This window comes from Camelus ferus, chromosome 3, assembly GCF_009834535.1.
Source record: "Camelus ferus isolate YT-003-E chromosome 3, BCGSAC_Cfer_1.0, whole genome shotgun sequence".
NCBI classification, from domain to species: Eukaryota; Metazoa; Chordata; class Mammalia; order Artiodactyla; family Camelidae; genus Camelus; species Camelus ferus.
This window is the reverse complement of record NC_045698.1, coordinates 5841454-5865161: the sequence shown is the minus strand read 5'-3', so window position 1 is coordinate 5865161 and position 23708 is coordinate 5841454. Positions and strand designations below refer to the sequence as shown.

Sequence of the window (23708 nt, the reverse complement as noted above, 5' to 3'; positions counted from 1 at the left end):
CTATCCAGAAACTACTCTCTCTTAACTAGCAGAGAACTTCCCTTTTCCTTAGTACATGAGGATATATGAGAAAATAAGAATTCCAAAAGTCTTAGCCACAGAGAGTCAGGGCAGTGGGAGAACACGTTATCTTGAGAGGAAAGTCTAACATTTCCCTTTGATCTTAGAAGATGAAGACAAAAGAGAACAGAAAGGATAGATGGGCAATATACATAGGTTATTCCTATATTTAAGTGTTTACAGAAATGTACTCATTATATGGTGTCTATTGAACTAATTGATATCCTGGCTCTCTAGAAGATCCTCAATCATGACATATCAAACAATCTTTCTCTGAAACTAAGAACACCTTCCTCTTTCAAGATGAGACCTTGATTTTTGCATTATTGCTTTTTCTTGATTTGTTTGTTTTACTTAACATAATCCTACAGGTGACAAATCCTCTCTCTCATATGACAACCATCACATTTGTCTAGGTATTTATTATCTCTCACTTTGATTGTGATAATGTCTTCTCAACTAGCACATAGAAACCTCAGAAGACACACTTCCTTGCCAGAGCCACTCATACTTAATGTGAGCAGGGATACCAACATTCCTGAACAACATTTTCTTGGTCTTCGTTCATTGGTTTGCCCTGATTCCAACTTCAACACATTCCTGATTTTGGTTATGTTGACACACAGTTAAATTGCAATCTTGCTGTTTGGAATTTGGCATTTGTGTCTATTCTCCTGATTCAGTATGAAAGTTCCACATCAAAGACTGGCTTATGTTTGCTCCATGAGCTCTTCCAGCTGGTGGCCTCATCTGTCTGAGGGCTCAGACCTCACACTGCAACACAGTCAGCTCCTGAAGCCTCAGGACTCTTGGACACCAGAAGCTGACATACCAACTCCTGGAGATAAGCCTTCACTATTTAACTCTGACAGTGCTATTTAAACCTGGAGCTTTGTGGAACCTTCTCGATTCCTTAAAAATCCAGTTCAAGCTTATCCTCACTATGTCATAAAAAATGGTTACCCCAGTTTGTTTATCATTTCCTTTCTTTCTCTCTTCTCCTAAGCAACATTTTTTACTTCAGTCTTACTATTTCTATCTTCCATCTTTCTTTAAAACACCACCTGATGCTCAAGATGCCTCACCCTGTGGATAGCCTTCAACTTGACATTACATTCTACCTTGTATCAGGAAGTTTTTCTGATTTCAAGGAAAAGGAGTTGTCATTTCCCTGGATTGGCTGTCAGGAACTGTACACCCCAAATTACCTTTTGTAGTTACTAGCTATCATTTTTCCCTTATTCTACTTCAAAGATGCATTTCCTTTGGCCTGTGAAGATGCAGCGATATTGCTGTGCTAACACACTGTTTCTGTCCTGCACATCCTGGGATTTTGTCCATTTTCTTGTGTTCATCTTGACAGATGAGCATCTGTGGTCAGGAAGAGACTTTTCCAATTCCCTCTGCATAGTGTCCTGCAGTGTTAAGCCATAATTAACAGTGATGATATTAAAGGTGATTAACTTAGCCTAGAAAATAGGAAACTTTGCTGCTTATTTCTAAAGGAGGGTGATCTGGGAGGGAAAGAGGAGAAAAAGATATCCCATTGTTCCCTAGAAATCTTTTCTCTTAGTAGACTAAGTACACAAACTATTAAATTTAAATAACTTGTTAGATCACTGAATATGTCTCACTGAATTCTCAAACACTGAATATTCAAACTTATTCCTAGAGGCTTTGAACTGGAGAATTATTTTTCCTTTTCCTTTTTTATTACACATTTCACATGGAAATTTTAGTTTGAAATGCATTTTACATTTACAAAGAGTGGAGAGACTGACTAATTGTAAGGATAAACAGCACTTTGGATATATGGCTAAAAACTGGAAATATAGAGGCATACACAGAAGTGTTCAAAAATTGAAAAGTAGGGTCATTATTCAAAGAGAGGGATTTAGTTCTTTATTGAGTATTTGTTGGAATGTTTCAAAGATTGTCTGACAGCATTCTGAGATGTTTATTTAAGAATTAGTTAAATGTAAAACTTACAAATCCAAATATATAGGATAGACTTACTCCAAAAAACCATGGTTTAGCATTTTTTAATTATAGAAATATATGAGATATGTATATATATATATATCATATATATATCATATATATATATATAAAATAAAATATGTGTGTGTGTGCATGCATGTATAAATACAGAGAGAGTGCTTTCTTTCCTGGCTTAATATTATAATCCTACTTTAGTTTTTAACTTGCATATTTAGAATATGCATGTTCTATGTGCATGTTTTTCTACATGATCCTCTATTTTCGTGTCTATTTGAAGGAGTTTGTCTTGTTTGTTTCTCTAATCAGCTGCACGGGAAGATCCATCCCGCATTGTGAGTTTTGCATTTTCCTCATTGTCTCCCGCTCATCCCATTGTCTGTGCACATGTCGCATGGTCAGCGCCACATCGGCCCCCTTCGCGGTGCAGCCACTACGGATACAAAAGGCCCCTCCACGCAGAGCACTTCCGTGTATTCAACATCCAGTGCAGAGACGGAGAGTGACATTGTCTGTGGCCTCACGTTACACTAAACCTTTTCTCTTCCTCTTGGTTTCCCCAGTACAGATACTGCAGTGAGCACCTGCTGTGCCCCTGATACATGTTCTGGACAGGCTGGGGTCCCTGGGAACAGTGGAAGGTGCGGTGTATGGGTGGCATTCAAGCTCACCGCAGAACCTGCGAGAACGGGCCTGACTGTGCGGACTGCAGTGTGGTGAGTAGAGACCTCCTCATTCCCCAGCCGACATTCTAGGGCTGGGAGTCCAGAGTCAGCACACACTCGATGCTTTCACTCCCAAATGCCTGGAGCATGCAAGATACACTTTAAATGCCTTGAACACACTAGATGCTCTGCCAACACTAGATCTTCTGTGTACATGAGATACTACGAATCATACAAATGTCTCTCGTTAATGAGAATGTCCAGAGGAAATACTGAATGGTCAGAGTAGCCTGTAGGCTTCCTGAGCTAAGCAGACTTACCCTAGAAATTTCTCAGTTCAGATTTCTGAGCTATGAGAAAAATGTTAGACTACTTAATTCTGGTCACTATAGTTGGTCTAGAAAAACAGAGAGAGTTTCCATTCTAAGCCCACACTAAGGTATAGAGCTCAGGGTGAACCTGACACACTATGAAGAAAAGAGAACCCTGAAGTCAGAGCAGGTTGATAATTCAGAGGAAATAAATCACAATTTATGGCTTCGTTTTTCTCTGCCTTCACAGATCCTATTTCTTTTAACACTTAAATGCTCAAATAAAGTTCTATTTGTGCATTCGCCTTCCCAAAGGCCCCTTGTTGCTTTTCCTGTGCCATCTGTCAGAACGTCTGAGCACAGAAAGCTGCTGGGCTCTCACCTCATTCGCCTGCCCCTGGTGCTGGCACTGCAGAGTGATGCAGAGACAGTGGGGATATTTTGGTGGCGAGGTCCAGCCCGAGAAGGTCTGGTTTGGCATGCTCCCTCCCTGATCTTTCTAGTTTGCCTTTGCAGCACTTTGGCTCCTTGGTTCATGAGGCTGAGCAATGTTTTTGTGTTGCTGTAAAGCTTATTTTTGTGAGATGGAAAAATCAGACAACTCATAGAGCCTTGGGAGGTTCAAAGAGAAGAGGAAGTTAGAGGTGCTTTGTCAGATTTACTCCCAACCCAAAGAGACTTCTGTTACTGGGATTTGCAGTTAGGCTTCTTTTCCTTCACACTGGCAAAAGCATTGCAGTAGCTTCAGTAGAATCTATTACTGATTATAGAGGCACTGGTTCCCAGGTCAGTCTGAACTAACTTCGGATCAAGAAAAATCTTAGTTTTTATGTAGGATGAAATATTTGTTGACACTTCAGATGTTCAGAGTTAAAACTACTTTTATAAATGTGAAGGTAATTCATGTTAATTACAGTGAGCATGCACATGTTCTAGGAAGATAAATCGATTGTGGTAACTCTACCCTTTGCTGAAGCATGTCACTTCCTGAACGAATGTCTGGGGACTGGGGTCTACAGTCCCACATGGAATTTGTCTCGTCTCCTGGGAAACAACAGGACTAGCACCCAGTAGAGTTGATCTTTTTAATCTTTTGCCATTTAGTTTCTAAGAGCTTTGTAGTACTAAGAATCTGAACACGTTACATCATTTATTTATACTCGCTTACAACTTCAACAGTTACATCCATAAAGTATTTTACTGTAACAAAAACTATATTAAGGAAAGAGTAACATATCTCATATATATATACATATGTTTTCTTGTGATTATAAATGTAAATGATTAAGTACTTCCTCAAGATGGTACTGAATTTGTTGTTTGTATTTATTTTTAATGATTAATAAATAGCTAATAAAATAAATGCAACACCAGTTTTAAAATCCAGGAGATCTTTACATAAATCTCTAATGATTCTAGTTGGAGTTTTAAGTTTGTGTTCTTTTTCTACCAACTATTTTCTACTGGAGTTTCTACTTCCTAAAGATGTAATTGGCATAAGTGATCAATCTCTTTCCTTATGTAGAAATACAAAAAATTCATCTATGACAAAGGAAGCAAGAATATACAATGGAGAAAAGATGGTCTCTTCAATAAGTGGTACTGGGAACACTGGACAGCTGCATGCAAAAGAATGAAATTAGAACATTTTTTTACACCATATAAAAATAATCTCAAAATGAATTAAAAACCTAAATGTAAAACCAAAAACCATACAACTCCTAGAAGAAAACATAGGCAGGACACTCTTTGACATAAATCATACCAATATTTTTTTGAATCTGTCTCCTAAGGCAAAAGAAACAAAAGCAAAAATAAATAAGTTGGACCTAATTAAATTTAAAAACATTTACACAGCAAAAGAAACCATTGACAAAAACAAAAGACACCAACTGAGTGGGAGAAAATATTTACAAATGATATGACCAATAAGGGGTTAATATCCAAAATATATAAACAACTCATATGACTCAATATCAGAAAACAAACAACCCTATTTTAAAATGGGCAGAAGATCTGAATACGCATTTTTCTAAAGAAGACATGCAGATGGCCAACAGGCACATGAAAAGATCCTCAGCATCATTAATCATCAGAGAAGTGCAAATCAAAACCACAGTGAGCTATCACCTCACACCTGTCAGAATGTCTATCATCAAAAAGACTGGAGAAGATATGGGGACTAGGGAACCCTTGTACGCTTCGGATGGGAATGTAAATTGGTGTAGACACTGTGGAAAACAGTATGGAGTTTCCTCAAAAAAGACCCTAAAAACAGAACTACCATGTGGTCCACAATTCCTGTGTATATATCTAAAGAAAAAAAAAACACTAATTTGAAAAGATACATGCATTCAATGTTCAGAGCAGTTTTGTTTACAACAGCCAAGATATGAAAGCAATGTAAGTGACCCTCAGTGAATGAATGGATAAAGAAGATGTGGCATATATATACAATGGAATATTACTCAGTCATAAAAGTGAAATTTTTCCATTTGCAACAACATGAATGGACTTGGAGGGTATTATGTTTAGTGAAATATGGCAGACAGGGAATGAAAAATATTATATATTAACACTTACCTGGAATCTAAAACATGAAACAAGTTATTGAATATAACAAAACAGAAACAGACTTACAGATATAGAGAACAAACTACTGGTTACCAGCAGGGACACAGAAGGGGGTAGGGGTGAAACATGGGTAGGGGATTAAGAAGCACAACCTACTAAGTATAAAACAAACTACAACGATGTATTGTACAGCACTGGGGACTTAGCCAGTATTTTATAGTAGCTTCAAGTTGAGTATAATCTATAAAAATATTGAATCACTATATAGTACACCTAAAACTAATATAATATTGTAAATCATCTATACTTAAATCAATAAGCAGTCACACAGATTTTGTAACACATTTGATCTGTATATTCCAGCTACAGTTTTCAAATGTTCAGTCACAAAGTTTGTTTGATTTAAAGTGCTCTTTTATGGAAACTAGCTCTAAGTATATGTGATTTATTAATTTCAAGTCACAAATTTGATCCTTTGTCAGTATCTAGCTGGATGACAAGTCAGGTGGTATTTCTGAGGTCCAGCCTCCTTCTCTGAGACGGAGGCAACAGTCCCTCCCTCCCAGAACCACTGTAAATATCAAGGGTGGTGACATCTGTGAGGTTCTGGCAGAAGGTGTCACATTCAGAGCACTTCAGTATGAGTTTTTCTTCATACTCATTAATTCAGCTTTTATTTAAAAAAATTCATTCGCTTTAAATTCTCAGATCTTCATAATATTAAGATCAGGTCTATTCAGCTGGCAATGAGAGGAACATTAGGGAATTCAACAGCAAGGAAATTTAATTGAAGACAAACTCATTAAGAACATGAATTTTTATATTATTGTAACTAATTACTAAATATTTAATATTTAATAATAAACACCATATGTTATTATAAATATAGTACCTGAAGTTTTATATTACCTTTGAAAATTACAACATTTGAAATTAAGAAGAATCTTGAATATTTATGCTAGGTAAACAGAATAGCTTCTCAACATAGCATAAGTCAGTTTCCCTCAAAAGTTTACCAGACACGTTAAAGAATAAGAAGTAAGTGTTGGGACAGATATACCAAGGGCATTACAAACATAGAAACAGTGCTGGTGTTTCAAAACCTACACCCTTATTGAAATTTCACACAGAAAGTGAAATGGATGGCCAGAGGCTGTGATCAGAGATATCAACGTGGCACATGAAAGAATGAACCTTCCTGGTCTGGAAGAATAACCACAGAAGACCCTTAAAAGTCATACAGACCTTAAAACAAAACATGCTGGCAAAGGGATTCTCTGAAGGTTAATCAGAATTGGTAAGATACACTATAAATTGTGTCAAATAATGCCACCGAGGATAAATGTGAACCTAAACGTAATGATCATTGTGAGCTTAAATAAAGTTGTGATACGAATATTAATGAGTATTACAAAATACCTCACTCTTGTTTAGCACATTAAGGCTTACCAAATACTTTAAAAAATGTGCCTCATCTCACATGCTCCTTATTTTCCAGATGAGGAAACTGAGGCCCAGAGAAACCTAGTCACTTATCTAAAACTCTGCAGATTGCAAAGCAAGGCCTCTGTTCCAGCTTTCATGCCAAGGGCTCTTCTCCCTCACATGCTGTGGCTGACTCAGAAAATGCAGGAACACACACTGATAAATCAGTTGGTCGGAGCAAACATCACACCAAAACAGGCCTGTTAAAAAGCCCAAAAAGGTAAATTTTGATTTGCTTTACCTTTGATTTTTTTTTTCTGTAAAGTGTTAGATGAATTTGTCTGAAGCCAGCAAGACATGAACCGGCCAAATTTTAAAAAGCATAGTTAGTAGAATTAAACTTTTTTGAGATTCATAAAAGTCTTTTTCTTTAAGTCATAATCTGCAAAGAACCTTACCTTATTCTTTTTGGAAATTTGGATTCTCAAATTAACCTCTGGCCTTCCAACAAAGATTTATAATTTTTTTAAATATACATGAACAAATAAAAAGCAAATGTATCTTTTATAAATTGAAGATATTTTAAATATTGTAGAGAAGCTTTATTTTAAGCATTGGAACCTGACTTCTGACATTGATAATTTTTCAATAGTTGTGACTAATTTGTGGCATAGGAAGAAATATGTTTCATCATTTTATGATTTTTTTCAAGGTTATTTTAGCAGAATTATTTTTTAAAAAGCCTTTCCTCCAAACATACTTGCATATAGAGTATTTAATTGAAAATGCATTGAATGTCTGCTGAGTTGCAGTAATACCGTCCAGAGCTGACACATGGCATCTGGAGACCATTCATCATGGCCACATGGTCCTTCATGACATCCCAAGGAGAAAGGAGGGAGCCTTGGGAAAGAGGGTGGGAAAGGACAGGGGGCTTTCAAACTCATGTTAAAATGCCTTCAAGGTTTATAGACTTTTCACAAGTTGTTTTATAATCAATTTTAATTGATTACTCAATTGTGCAAGATAGCAACTTGTCATTACATGCTTGTAGATCTCAAATATACTGCAGCATTCCATAAGCAATAGTAAATGGAATACTGTGTTGAATACCCTGTGAGAAATACATAACGAGTAGTATAATGTATTAGAAACAACATACACCAGGCTAATGGTTACGTCTCTTTACATTTATTATTTTCACTTTTAAAATTTATCAGTCTATTATTTGGATCTCACATTTTATGCCCTTATATTAATATGAGCTTACTAACTCAAAATTCCCATGGTATTTGAATGTTTCTTCTCTGAAGGTATTGAGACGGACTAAGGCTTAGAGAGTTGCCCAGCTGTGTGACCTTGGGCATGTTCCTTGACCTCTCTGTGATTTTAATTTTTCATCTGGAAACTGAGCTTACCTTGTTAGTTTGTTTGTTAGTATTGTATAAAACTATCCATGTAAAAAACTTATCACCATGGTTTACAAAGCATAATAAATACTCAATATTAGCTATTTTATAATTATTTATTAAAACCAAATCTTACTTTATATGCTATATTTATTTGCAAGTAGGAAAACAATTTTTTTAATTTTTAATTTTTTCATTTAAATAATTTACTAAGATGAAATTCACAATCTAGAAATTAACCATTTTAAAATAAACAATTCAGTGGCGTTCAGTACATTGACAATGTTGTGCAAACACCACTTCTATCTAGTTCCAAAATATTTCCATCACCCAAAATAAAACCTCTTACACATTAAGCACTTTCCCTCTTTTGGTACCTCCTCCCAGCCCCTGGTAACCAGGAATATGCATTCTCTCTTTTTGGATTTATCTATTCTGGATATTTCTTTTTTTTAATTTACGTATATGTACTGTTCATTGTTTCTAATAACTATTTAGAGCTTTAGCTTTGTAAACTATGTAAGGTTAAAAAACAAATTGTAAATATGTTGGAATGACCAGGTTCCTTATTCTCTACATCATTCAGAGAGCTCCTAGCCCAGGTGGTGGCTGATGTTGCTTCAGAAGTTTCCACACAAGCCCTCTCCCACCTCAACATGCGTATAATCTGCTGCTGAGTCTCATATGGAATAGGAGCTCACAAATTGCTGTAATTAATTTAATTAATTGCATTCAATTATTCAACTGTGGATTTGGTAGGACCATAGGTGTCACCACAGCACTCTGTGACCCCATCTAATAATAGAAAAATCATTAAAAGAGCAATTTGTCTTGTATAAGCAAAAGCACCAACTTTTTTACTCCAGTTAACTATGACCCACAGTGAAGCTGCTAAAATTAATCACCCAAACCAAAAAGCCTTTTTGAGCTTTACTGAGAATGACAGACAACTGTTGGCAGCTTCACATAACTGAGAATCCAGAAAGAGAGAGGATTCTTGGAGAAGCCCCGAGGAATCCAGTTGCCCCTGAGAGGGGATGCCTACACCCCTCCCTCCCAAAGCCACTGCATCCAGTGTGCAGGTTGTGCACTGCATAATTCTAAGAGGCTGTTAAAAATCATGTAGATGTGAGTACCCCTCTGTGCGTGGCTGCACAAGGTCACCCCAGTCCTTTGAACACAAGAAAATTCAGTCCATCAAAGCCTCAGAAGCGTGCAGGTGCCAGCCTCATTTCAGACTGCATGCCGCACCAGGGCACTCTGCCCTTGTCCACAAGGACAAGCTGGCGTGCTGGCCTGAGCCTCCCTTGGAGAGCCTGAGATGAGGGCTTAGCTCACAGAGTTTCCCGGGGAGATTATTGCTCAGCTCAGGTGGGAGGGATGAGGGGAAGAGGCAGGGAAGAAGGAAAAGCCCCGTCAGGAGAGGTCTGCTGTGGCTGTGAAACTCCCTCCTCCAGGGTTACGGAGAGGGGCGGAGACACTTCCTAGAAGTGTCCTTCTGTCACGGGATCCCTGTTGGTGGAGGTGTGGCCTGGGGTGAACTCCTGAGGCTGCAGAGAGTTCCTGGGGAGGAAAACAAGTGAGGCATGTGCTTGAGACAGACGCTGCAGCCCAAATCTGAGCCTGCAAGGACTGACTTCCTTGGCTGCAGCTGAAATTCTAGGTAATCGAAGGATGCACTGTCTTGTGCCAGGCATTTTTATTCGTAGTTATTATCCAACCTGCAGGTCAGTGTTGGCCAATGAGACGCGAGGCATTCCCGAAATGTGCCTTAGCTCCTAGAAGATGAGGGAAGAGAGGGCTCCTTTCTCCCTCTGGATAGTAGGTAGGTGGTGGGATGGCTAGTGGGTAGGGGGTGTGAAGCTACAACTGCCGCAGCCCACTTACTGCCTGCAGAGCAGGGACACAGGCTGAAACAGAGGGCAGAGCTGAGCCCTTCTGCCTAGGGAGCCACTCCCTCAGGACCAGTAGACATGTGACATGAGAAGTCCATTAGGGTTTAAGCCAATTTGAGCCAAAATCATCCCCCTCCCCCTCACCACCCTCCTCCTTTGAAGCCCCCCCAACCCCAGATCCCCAAGTCTAGGGGAGGTGGGTGGGAAACCCTCCCCAGTTTTCTTTTTCCCTTCCCTTTCCTTCTTTTATGAGGTTTACAGTTGGAGAAAAGTCACTCACATGCTGATTAGCAGAAACATTCTTCCTTCTTGATTGTGTTCTATGCTTACATGGTATCTGGTGGAGATGATCTAAAGATTTTGATGAGACAGGTCACCACTAAGGCAACAAATGATATTGGCTTCATTGAAAAGGTCACAAAACAAACTCTGTAATTGTGCAGTTGTTTCTAAATGCAATCACTTATATTTCCAAATATTCCTCTGCAAGGGAAATGATCTGTGATTATCTGAGATAAAACATGATCATCCACCTTCATGAGAACAGAAATGCAAAATTTGCTTTCAGTTTTTCTGAAACATCACAGTGAAGAGCCTGTAAATATGAAAGACTGTCATAGTGAAAATGTCAAATTTTGTTAAAGAAGTTTGAGTGTCTTGAGAAAGAGGTAATATCAGTACACACGATCATGTGGTATAGCAGATGGCCACAAAACTATACATTTTCTAAAATTTAGCATCAGAAATTCTGCAGTCAAGTATAAAAATGATGTATGACACAGATGGGGAGAAAAGAAAAATGATAGATTATAGAAGATAATCCATCAAAAATCTGCTTCTAGGATATATAAATAATCATCTACAGTCTCTAGAAATTATAATTTGAAGCTGAGAACTGGAGAATTTTACAAAATATTTATTTATAGTGTTGGGAGTGTAGTACATTTTTCATTGGCTTTAAAAAAGGAGGATATATTCTATTTTTAATGTCTTCCTAGAATAGTCTCTGCAAAATTAATTGCAAAGACTTTCAATTACAAGAGGTTTCCTGTTGTAAAAGTGAAGTGTGTATGTGTGCATGTGTGTATTTAATAAATACCATGATAAAACACTCCCTGATGACAACCAAAATCCCCCAAATTTACTTAAGGAAACAACACAGACAGTTTTCTCAGTCCTAAGAGTTTCAGCTAAATGACCATGAGTTTGACAAGGTGAAGTGAGATTAAGCAACATGTGTAACAAACAGTCCCTGTTTTTAAAGATGCCAGATTTTTAACCATTATAAAATGAGTAATTAAATTCACTCTCCTAAAATTAAAAACTTGCTTGAAATTAAACAAATTAGAGAATGCTTTTTTCCAAACACATCGACCTGTCAATGTCAGAACTTTATTGTGACACTTCTGAGAGTTTGAGTGGATTACAGATTACCCAGGGAGCATTTGATGAGCCCTTTTGTTCATTTCATGTCCCCTCCAAATTAGGCACTTGTTTTTGGGCAATTCCCGAAGCCCACCTTGTTCACTTCTGAATGAACCGGTACTTGCTGCTATGACTAGAAAAGCAAGTTCTCCTGTGTTGCTAATTCACATATACTTTCAAAGCATTGATTTATCTGCTTTTTATTATTACCTTTCTCTGCTTACTTTTGCTTTAATTTAATCTTTTCTTTCTAAATCTTTCAAGGACAAAGACTTAAATCATCCACTTGAGACTTTTCTTCTTTTCTAAAATCAGAATTTTGGGCAGTAAATTTCACTCTAAACACTGCTTTCGCTACATTACATAAATTGTAATGTATTTTGATTTCTTCTTTGTCCTCAGGGTTATTAATAAGCATGATGATTAATGTACAAATATGTTGGAATTTTTTTCCAGATATTTCTGTTACTGAACTCTATTTTAATAATTAATAATCCAATAAATGAAAATTATTAATTTTAATTATTCATTATACAACTTTGTATTATTTTATTCACTTAAAATTACTTAGACCTGCTTTGTCATCCAGAATATGGTCCATGGCATTTGAAAAGAATGTGCCTTCTGCTGTTCCTGGTTGGAATTTTCTATAAACGTCATTGAGATCCAGTTGGTTGATAGTGTTGTTCATGTTCTTTAGATCCTCACTGGTTTTCTACTTGTTCTGTCAATTTCTGAGAAATGAGCGTCACACCACCAGCTCTCATTGTGAGTTTGTCCATTTCTCTTTTCAGTCCAACCTGTGTTTGCTTCTCGTACTTCAAAGCCCCGCTGAGATGTGCATACACATTTATCATATCTTCTTATTGAATTGACCCCTCCAGCCTAGATAATGTCCCTTCCAGTCCTCAGAATTCTTGTTCTAAAAGCTACACTGAAATCAATATAGCTATCTGCCTTTTGAGTAGTGTTTGGTACACATTTCTTATTCATGTACTTATAACCTATTTTTGTCCTTATATTTGTGGTGAGTTTCCTGTTGAAAACATATAGTTGTGTCTTGATTTTCATCTAATAGGAAAATAGCATCTTTTCCTTAAACTGTTAGATCATTAAAATTTACTATAATTTTAATAAATGTTGGGTTTATATTTACCTTATTGATATTTGTTTTCTATTTTATTCATATGTTCTTTTTTCCCTACTTTTCTCTTATCCTGACTCTGAATTCTTTTATAATGCTTGCATTATTCATAATTCCATTTTAACACCATTGAAGGTATTTTAACTAACTCTTAATTTTATTTTTAATGATTTCCTCAGATATTATAATGTACATTTTAACTGACTACAGTCTACTTTCAAATAACACCATACCTATAGTTTTAAACCTTTACAACACAATGTTTCCATTTCTCTTCTTCCATTCTTTGTGTCATTGTATTCATATATTTCACTTGTGCATGTGTTACAAATCCCACATCCTAAAAATGTTACTATTTTTGCTTTGCACAGTGATCTTTTAGAGATATTTTAAAATGAAGAAAAAATGTTACCTGCGTTTATCCCTATGTTCAGTCTTCAGTGTTCTTTATTCTTTTGTGTCTTGTACCATTTGTTTTCTTTCTGAAAACTTTTCTTTAGTATTTCTTACAGTGAAATCCTTCTGATGATAACTCTCAGCTTTTTTTCCCTAAAAGTTTGTTTTCTATTTGTTCTTTTTTTTGTTTTTATTTTGCCTTAAATTTTGAAAGATATTTTTGTTGGTAGCTAATTATAGATTCACAGTTCACGTTTATTTTGTTAGTAAACATGTTGTGATAATTACTTATTATCATAATTATTCATCAGTTCTATAAATATGCGTCGTTTTTTCCAGGAGGTAATAGTGCAGAACGGCTCAGTGCACAATGTTCCTGTACTGCCTGGGGGCCATGCAGTCATCAGGGGGTGGATAAGACCAGTACAAATTCAAGTACTTGCGACACCAGCAGTGCATAGTTTATACCCTTCATTTGGGGCTGTATCAGCTCAGGATACATTCGTCTGCAGGTAACAGAAGGTCCAACTGGCAGTGGCTTAAACCAGAAGAACATATGCTGCTTATTTAATGAGAAGGCAGGTGGTTCCAAGTTGACTCAGCCCCCACGATGACGGCACCGAAGTCAGAGTCCCTATGATTCACCTGCTTCTCTCTCGTGGTGGCAAAGTGGCTTTTACAATTCCAGGTGTCATGTCCTCACATAACAGCATGCCAGGGCAGAGAGCAGGTGTGCCAGGGCTGTGAGACAGCTCCTCTATTTTATAGAGAAGGAGACGTCTTTCCCACAAGCCCCCAGAGGACTGCCTGTCAGATCCATGTGGCTGGGCCTCACATTCCTAGCAGCAGGGTGTTGGCAGGGAAGATGCCTGGCTCACTGGCTGCAGTGATTGGAAGCAGGGATGGGAGAAACAGACTGAGAATGGCTGGAGGGTCGCCATCCCACAGTGATACAGTCAAGCCACGGGAACTTTTAAAAGGAAATAATTTCTTGAGAATAGCAAGGCACGCCACTATGCTTGGGTGAAAATCGTAACTGGATTTCCTGAACTGTTAAATTAAACATGCACAACTGATTTCCTCTTTCTGCAGCTGCTCTGCCTCTGACAGTCCATCTCTCCTTCTATCTGTAGCTCAAGATCCATCATCCTCCGAGTGTAAAATCCTTCTTATAACTTCATTTGTCCCTCGTTTGCTGGTCCCTCCTTGCCTGTTTCCAGTATATTTTTGTTTGTTTGTTTCCACTCCTTGTTTTGCTGGGACTTTTTGACTTCTCCTCTTGCTGGAGGTCTCTGTGAGAAAGTGGTGGGTCTTTATTTACCTGCGTATTTCAGACCCTCTGAGCAAGGCTGCCCTGTCCCATGGCTTTAGGGGAGCCATTCATTTCCTGGCCAGGCACAGACTGTGTGGCTGGATGAGGCAGCTCTGAATTTGGGCAACAGAGGAGTGGCTTCACTTGAGAAGACAACAATTTTAAATTCCCCCTTCAAAAAGACAGTTATTTTCAGTGTCATCTCCCATTGACACTAACTTGTCTTAAGTCCATATTACATCTCTCTTGAGCAATGCAGTGGCTTCCTAATTGATCTTCCTGTTACCAGCCCTACATCGCTTGGTTCTATTTTGAAAGATCTTTCAAAATAACCTTGAACCACTGCACGTCAGATTCCCTTAGTGACTTCTCTCTGCTTATGTAGTTGCATCTAACTTATTTGTGTAGAATTCAGGTGGTTTCCGGATTCTGACCCAATTACTACTTCAGCCCCATCACCTTCTGGCTTTGGCCAAGCTGGTCTGCTTACCATCCCCTTCCTGTCACCTGCGGTTTCTCATCTCTGTTTCTTTGCACATTGCTCTCCTGTTGCTAGAATAACATCCTGCTCACTGGTCGGCAGAAATCTTTCCCATCCCTAGTGAATAGCAGACGTGTCCCCCTGGCTAAAATGCACCCTCAATTCTTGAGAGAAGATCAGCCCAATTTTGCTCTGGACACTAGACGGCTACAGTTGTGTGCAGTTTGGGTGACGGTCAGTCAAGGTGAGATGCCCTTCCTTGCCAAGGGCGGTGCTCAAGGCAGGCCCACCACTCAGCGTCCTTGAGCAGAGAATCGTAGGCACAGACACTAGTCACCCCCACAGCTAACGCACCTGGTGCTGGCGCCTCGCGGACACGCCGCTCTACTCTCCCTCGTGGCTGAGCGCTCAGCCTGGCAGGGGCTCCCGGGTCTCTCAGGAACATGGCTGCTCCACTTGCACCTTCTGTGTTCTCACAGCCTTCCTGTACATTCCTCTTTGTTTTGTTTTGTTTTGTTTCTTGGCCAGAGCGGGATTGTGTTGACCGCAGTCCGAAGCCCTCACTGGTGCTCCATCTGAAGCCCCGGGCGGATGTCATCTCTTAGAGTTGACGCCTCCCTCTCAGGCTTTCCCACAGGTGTGCTAACTTCTCCCTGCATGCCCTGTTGTTTCTGTTGGATTCACTGGCCTCTCTTGTCTTGGCTGTGACCCTGCTCATTTCTGGGACCCAGCAGCTAGCACAGCGGGCCCACCCAGCAGGAAGTTAGGGGTAGGCGGTTTCCGACCCCTGTTCTTCCCCTGGATTGAGAAGTCCTTTTCCCTTCCTGCACACAGCTCTGTCACAGGGTCCACGTCATTCTAGGAAGTTCCTCTTGCATCTTCCTAGACTGCTGTTTCATTCCCTGGACATAAACACACACGCATGCACGCACACACACACACACACACACTTGTGTGCAAGCCAGACATTTGTCTGTACTTCTCCACGGCAGCTCTAGGAATATCTAGGTGAACCAGGTTGTTTACAGTCCTATCAAGAAATAAAGGAAATAATTTCTACAGTATACAACTGTTTGAACACTGGGCTGGGCACTGGAGGTAAAACTTATGTGTGTGTATATATATATCTTCACTCAGTAACTTGCAGGTTAGTGGCACCCAAGTGAAGTGTAGTGCAGAAGGCGAATGCTGTCACTGCCACAGTCACAGGAGCCCCACAGGTGCTGGGGGACCACTGAGGAGGGTGTGACTGAAAGAGAAGCAGTGAGGTGTGGTGGGCAAGGGACCGGCTCTGTGACATTGCACAACCTTTGTAGCCTCTTCGTGACTCCTTTGCATCTTCTGTCAACGGGGCTGATGAGGGAGCCGTGAGAAGTGAATTAATGTGCGCACCGTTCTTAGAACAGCATCTGAAATGTAGCAAATGCTAACTAAAGAGGGAAAATATGAGCTGAGTCCTCATGAAGGATGAAAGGATTTATTTTTTTAGGCCAAAAAGGAAGAAAGGAAAATTCCAGAAGGAGATATTGGTGCTGGCAAAGATGAGACGCACAAAGGGTGTCGAATTTGGGGGCGTGGTAACAAGTTCAGTGGTTGAAGGTTTGTGGGCGTGGCCACAATTGCTCTCTGTCCCACTTATTCTGTAGCAACAGAAATCCCAGAATAATGTCCAGAACTGCCAGCCTCCCTGTCTGATGAAGCTTAGATACCAGTTTTTGGAAACTCCCTTAAAAGACAGCCAACCTGAGTCCTGTACCCTTTCTTTATCCCTTTCTCCATCCTTCTGCCTGGAATGCAGATGTGAAAGCTCGAGCTGTAGCCGTTACCTTGGAGCATGAGGGTGAGGCCTAGCAGAGCAGTGAGAAGGAGCTTGACTCTCCAAGCATTTCATGAAACAGAATCACACTTCCACCTCTGGGTTGCCTGTCTCTGAGTTTTCTTACAGGCAAGAGTTATCTTTGTCATTTGAGTCACTGTTCTTGTTAGAAATCTAACAATGGGATGGCAGGCCATGGTGCAGACTGGGAACAAACTGTGAGGGTAAAGGTGCTTGTGGGCCCACAGAGGAGTTTAGATCTCAGTGGCTCAGCAACTGAAGGTTTCCACCAAGGAGGAGCACGGTCTGATTTTGATGGAAGGTGACTTGGCCACATGTAGGAAGAGGGCCCTGACAGGGAGGCACAGGCGGCAACAGGCTAAGGAGGCTGTCTGGTGAGAGACGTGAGACCTGCAGCCAGGCCGCGTCCCAGAGCGGCCCCTGAGTGGCCTGCTGGGGGTTGGCTTGCTGGAAGTAAAGAGCGAAGGGGTAGGATGCAAAGGCAGCGGCCCTGCCAAGGCCCCTGGGGATACAGTTACTGATGAGGTGGGAGGGACCGACGAAAAGGCACACGGGAGGACAGGTGTGGGGCAAGGGGCACCTCCTGCCATGTTTCTCGCTGTTGCCCCTGTCTGCTGCCTCGGGATGCAGTCCATCAAAGCCATGTGCGCCCTCCCTGGGTACCTGTGCAGCTGCCCAGCCTCTGCCTCCAGGGACCGAGTCCTGCGCCCTGACCAGGGTGGGCTTCACTCTAAGGATGCCGAGACCCAGCAGCATGAGCCAGGAGAGAAGGGGGGTCTGGAAGGAGGTTGTGCTGGGCCTAGAGGAGCCTGAGTGAGGAAAGGCAAGAATATTGGCCCACTGCAGAGTGCCCGCAGGGCGATGTTCAGAGAGGGTACAGCCAGAGACTTCTTCAGGAAGAGCCAGAGGGTCAGCGGTACAAGGCTCTTCTGGATTGGAGTTCAACCCCAGGGGGTTTGGAATGTGGGTCTGGAGCCCAGCAGTAGCGCTGTTAAGAGCTGAGCAGGAGAATGAATGGGCTGCCGGTCAGGATGGGCTCCTTCAGCTGCCGGGGGTGTAATGTGTTCATCAGGAAACCGCAGCATAAGCTCCACTGATCAAATGGGTGAATTGGAAAATGTCTCCAGGATAAGAGGGGAAGCACAGCTGGGTGGCGTGTCGGGACACAGCGCTCGCCGGGGTCATGCTGGGCCCCGCACTCGGGGCACTGTGGCTATTTCCAGGGCCCGTGGGGTCCCTGGCATCCTGCTGACCCTGGTCAGGCTGACTCTAGAGCTGGTCAGCCCTCAGCCAACGGGTCAGTCTTGTAGTTCTGTGGGTCTTGAGAGGGGTGGAGTCCAATGACTAGCAAGTCATAACAACGTGGTTTGTTTGCTTTTTTGGAATATTCAGGGTCGTTTAATACATATGCCAATGTTCGTGTGAAATGTTTAGCAAAAATAAAGCATAATTTGTACAATATGTTATGAATTTGGAAGTAAAGATATAGACATGTAGATGTTTGACAATGTTGTTTAAGGACTTCACAAAGTCTCCACCAAGTGTATCTGGGGATCATCAGGGAGGTCTCACCTGCGTTTTCAAACAAGTCCTCTGCAGTAACCACTGGGGTCTGAGATTTACAGAAAGATTTTAATAAATCAGTTTTAAAAATCAGTATGATAACTATGAACATATTAAGAAGGAAGCATTACACAGGAACAAAAAAAAAAAAAGCTACGTTAGAGGGGAAGAAACGTAATTTTACATGTTCTAACTCCTACCTCTTCACAGCATCTAAAAGGTGAGACCTGACTCCTGGACTTTTTCTCATGAACTTTTGATTTGTGCCCCATATATCATCCTTTGTTCCTTTCACGACTTCATAAGAAAGCGTATAAAACCATACTTCCTTAGGCACAATTTCCTCCAACAAGGTGGCTGGGGACAGTTTTAATAAAACATTCATTCAGGTCAGTGAGCCGCTCCTGGCACAGTCAGCATGTCCGGGAACGGATGTTAAAGATCTTAAATAAGGTCTTAACTTTGTGTTGTAATTCCAGAAAAGTCTTTAAAGACTTATCAGGCTCAGTTATAAAATCATGCAGGAAAGTAAATACCTATTGTCTTCTTTCCAATATTAACCAACAGAAAGTCAGCTATCTGCCCTAATAATCAGGGAGTTCTTTCTGAAAATACACTTTGATTAAAGCACAAGTCCTCTTGCCTAGACCAGACCTCAACGTTGGCTTAAATCGTTTGAGCAGATAGCCCCTAGATCCTAGCCCGTTTTTATCAGTTCCTCGTCCTTCGTCTCTGTCACTAAAGACAATAGGTCACAAGACATCAGCGGGACAGGGAAAAACTGTTCTAAACTAACAATGGAGCTGTGGTTTATTGAGTCGCTAATGTATCTCAGGTGCCCTACAGGGTACATCCCATTCATTTGCTTTTATTTTCACAACAATTCTGCAAAGTAGATATTGTTAGACCGATTTTTAAGAATAGGAGCTGGATGTGAACGTGGGCTTGCCAAAGAGGCATGGCCGGGTCTGGCTGAGCCAGGCTACAAGGCAGTTTCTCTCAGAGTCTTCTCCTGGGTCTCCACTACGTGAGCCTATCTCCAACCTCTGCATACTTGGAGCTAAATGATGAGGAGCTGCGGGTGGTGAGGAAGTTGGTGGACGTTTCATGAGGATCTGTTGTGTCTTTGTAGTTTTTAAGTCATTTATAACTAAGTATTTTATTACCTGTTTCCCTCCTGCTTGATGACTGGTTCCATGAAGGTGGAGATTACGTGCGCTACCATCCTGTTCCCAACACATCGCAGAATACCTGGCCCATGATGGGTGCTCAATACATGTTGATATCTCGTTCAGGAAGAGCACCTTTGAGTGGAATCTCTATCATGAAAGACACCAAGTCAGCTGGCTTTTCTGTCTTGCACTGGCTTCTGTTTTCTTCCCGTGATTCACCATGCCCAGCTGGTCCTGCCGTCTTCTCTACCCCAAAGTCCCTCCCCCCCATCTCTGCTTCGGTCTTGTGCAGCTCATCGTGAGGCATCTCCTTTCCCCCTGGAGGAGCTCCTCCACCCCTGGTTCTTGTCTTACAACTGCTCCCAGACTGTTCACTTCACTGATGCTCTTTGGTTGTCTGTCCTGTGCCCCATATCCAACACTGTTTACCTGAAGGCCACCAGCTTCTTCACAATGAATAAGGAAGTAAGGACACACCACCAGTGGTGTGCTTGTAAACGGGCTCTCTGGGGGGAAAAGCAGCAAAAGAGAGAGGTAGAAAGACAGAGTCGATGTTCAGTGGTTTCCTGTTTCTGTTGTGTAAACACTCCCACTGCACTCATTCTCAAGCCACCAGCATGACATGACTGAGCCCAGGCTGCACACAGAGATGCATGCAGTTGTCTCTTGGGCACCCCTGTGGGACGCCTTCATCACACTGCTGCATGCAACCCTCGGACCACAGTTTCTCTCATGATGATCCTGCAATTTCAAAAGGAGCTTCCTTTGAGGAGGTCACCAGTGACACGGCCACATCATACAGGGCGTGTCAGCCCCATCTCATTGGGGATGGAGAGTTAAATTGCCAAAGATGAAAAAAGAGCTTAAAGTCTATTTGCTAAAGATGACTTTCCCCTTGACCTTTCCCAGGGGCTCCCTCATTTGTGCCGTGCGGCCCCTAACTGTGCACCCCAACTCCTTTCTTTGCCTTCCCTGAGCTTTTGTTTGTTTTTTTTTAAACCTCCACAGAGGAAACTTCCACGACTTGTAGGAACCTGCGCCTACCACATGATCCTCTCCCCTGTTCCCCCCACTCACTCCTGACCCCAGCCCCTCAGCAGAGGGATTTCCTATTGGAATAAGAGCCTGCAGGGACAGCAGCACCAGCCAAGCCACGCCGACCGTCCCAGGAGGGCGCGCACCGGGTCCCGATGGGCTCTCCCACCCAGAGTGGCAGCTCCGCCTTCTTGTTTTGCTCCATGCCCAGCGGGTCATTGTTGGGAGGGACATACACGTTCTCTGTGGATGGACCCAGATGCCTAGTGGGAAGCAGACATGGTGAGGAAGAGGAGCATCGCCCCTAGAGGTCCCCAGATGGGCTGGTGGCCTGTCTGACAGGGCTAAGACTCGCCAGAAGAGCAGACGCTCTTCTTTTTCTTTCTCCTCCTCTCTCACATCCCACCCCGTGAACCTCCTGGGAAAACACTATCACCTCCAGCCTCTGAAAACCAGTCTCTTCATCTGTCTGTTACAGCAGACAGTGCCAACTTTAGACTGTAAAATGAGGGAGGTTAATTCAGGATTCAGACTGAACCTTACTTACTGCCATTCTATTAATTTTTCAAAAAACTATGTTATTTCAAAAAATGTGTCACTATTACAGGAAAATATGGAGCTGCTCTTAAGGAAAAGGAGAGTAAATCATGCAAAAATTGATGAAAACTTTTAATTTCCCAAAACGACTTGTAACAGTGACTCAGTTGCTAATCATGGATTCCGTTGCCTGAGGATTTGTAGGTAAATAAATTGCACCCCTTTTCAAATGATTTGTTTGAGAAGGCATTTCAAACAGGGCGTTTTAGAGAGTTGGTTACGCAGTTACACTGGGAGAAGTCCTAAATGGTTAAATTACCGAAGTCTAACACATTCAGTGGTCATTTTACGCTGTTTTCATAGGGAAATAACTTGCTTCTATTTTACATCTTTTCCTTCAGGATGTTTATTAGGCTATTAAATTGTTCTTTGCAAGTTGGGCTTCCTTAGAATTCCTCACCTTCCATAACATGGATTCTATAAAGGACATTAAGTGTCCCTTGTGGCGTCTTTAGGTTACAGGAGCTAGTAATTATTGCTATTTAATTTCTTAATTCTGTGCCTCTTTTCTTAGATGTTCCATGGTTTACTCTCCTTAAGGAGCCAGGTTAATGAGGTGCTTTGCCCTTTGAGATGACCATTATTGTAAGGGACCATTCGCTCACCTTGGTAGGGTTTACTTGCACCAGTTTTCACATTGGGGTAGGAAATGGAGTCCTCTTGGGGGGAGGCTCTGTAAGGCCTCTGCTAGGTGTATTGAAGGTGTTAAAGCAGTGGGTGTGAGGCCGGTTTGGTGTTTTCCCTCAGAGCTGGTCTGTAACCTTATATCTTGATTAAGCCTCCCGCTTCTCCTTAGAGTCAGGACTGAGGAAGTAGTACATATGAGGCTTAGGGATGGTCCCAATCATGCCCTCACCTCTGCTTTCCGCAGCTGTCCCTGAAGTCCCAGACGACTCCCTCACCGAAACGGTATTTCATTCCTTCAGCCCTTCTGAGCCATCAGGACTTAAAACAAATAAAATCACCTCAGAAAATGAACCCACTGATTAACATGTTGCTCCTTCCTACTGTACAAATCTTAGGCTAAAGAAGTGATAAATTCTGAGATTTCAGGTGTCAGGAAAATTGAGATTTTTTTTCATAGAAAAACAATTAGTAACCACAATGGTGGCTGCCAACATTACATGTAAATTCAACTCAACTCATTAGGGCTCTCTCACCTCTCTTGTTTATTCTTGCAGTCTCCCTTTCTCCCCTCTCCCCTTCACTCCCAGATCTCACTCCCAACCCAGCGCATGTTTAATAAGCCACTGGGTCATGTGAAGAAAGATAGAATGATAAAACTTTGTGTTCAGCCCATTCAGCAGCTCAGAGCAGCTCTGACTTGAAACCTGGCTCATTGAATTTCTTCGCCACTCAGGAGCAGTCTTGTCCTAGTCCCCACCTCTCCCTCCGTGTCTTCTCTCCTCCCCCGTTTTCTCAGCTTCCTTCTCGAGGTTCCCCTGTATGGAACGACTCTGGCAGGAAGTTATCTTTTTTCATATTTAGTGGGAGTAGAAAGGAACTTCCTCTCCATCTTCATCAATTTGCAAAATCTTAAAGCCCCTTGCCTTGGAGCACCCACATTCTGCATTTGGGACGTAGTATTAAATGTCCCTCTTATAAAATACGCATGTGACCGTGGCATCTTGGGCAAGAAGTAATCCCATTTGAGCACAAGCCGTGAGATACTTCTTACATTCTAGCTTTGATTGTGGAATTTACCACCTATTTCTGTTAACAATGAAAGACGCAGCCTCTAATCCAGGTTATGCTGGTGGCTTATTAAGAGATCTTTCAATTAACTGTTTCTAACTGAAATTTTTTTGTTTCTAACTGAAATTCTTGAGATTGAAGTGCGATTCCCCTGTATTCTCACAAAGGAGAAAAATTTTGTCTCCAAAAGAAACTTCATGTTCTTTTCTTGAAATTTGCAAACCGAGTAAAAGTAACTAAAAATTTCTTCTTTCTGATAAGAGGCTTGACCTCAGCTTCAGGAATGAGTCTAGTTGTTCTGTGTTCGTTTTCTGTTGTTGCTTACTGCTAATTCATATAAATTTAGCAGCTTAAGATAACACCCATGTACTAGCTCACAGGTCTGCAGATTAGAGGCCTTGTATGGAGGATAAGGAAAATAAATTAAAAAAAATAAAACCGTAATGTACTTGAGGAATTGTAATCTCTCACTACACAGTGATCCTAAACTTCGGGTGTTTTAGGGACATAAGAATCACTTGTGATCGGGGTCCCTTTATCTACTGTTGTTACTATTCTTAATACCAAGTTAGCTTCACATCTTGGGACTCTGAATCATTTACTATCAAGAAAATGAGATTAATACCAGTTATCTAGTTTAGAATACAGTGAGGTAGATACAATTGATTTGAAATACAACAGATATGAAACACTCTCAACGTCAGGCAGTGACTT

General features: G+C 41.2%; 1 long non-coding RNA gene across 1 annotated transcript in view; it reads left to right on the top strand.

Annotated features, from left to right (window-relative positions):
* The window catches only part of LOC116660428, a 39433-nt gene that overhangs the window by 5874 nt on the left and 9851 nt on the right, over positions 1–23708 (top strand). The window contains exons 2-3 of the long non-coding RNA XR_004315936.1: positions 2622–2774; positions 7107–7313. This is a non-coding gene — a long non-coding RNA (uncharacterized LOC116660428). The remainder of the gene's footprint in view (positions 1–2621; positions 2775–7106; positions 7314–23708) is intronic.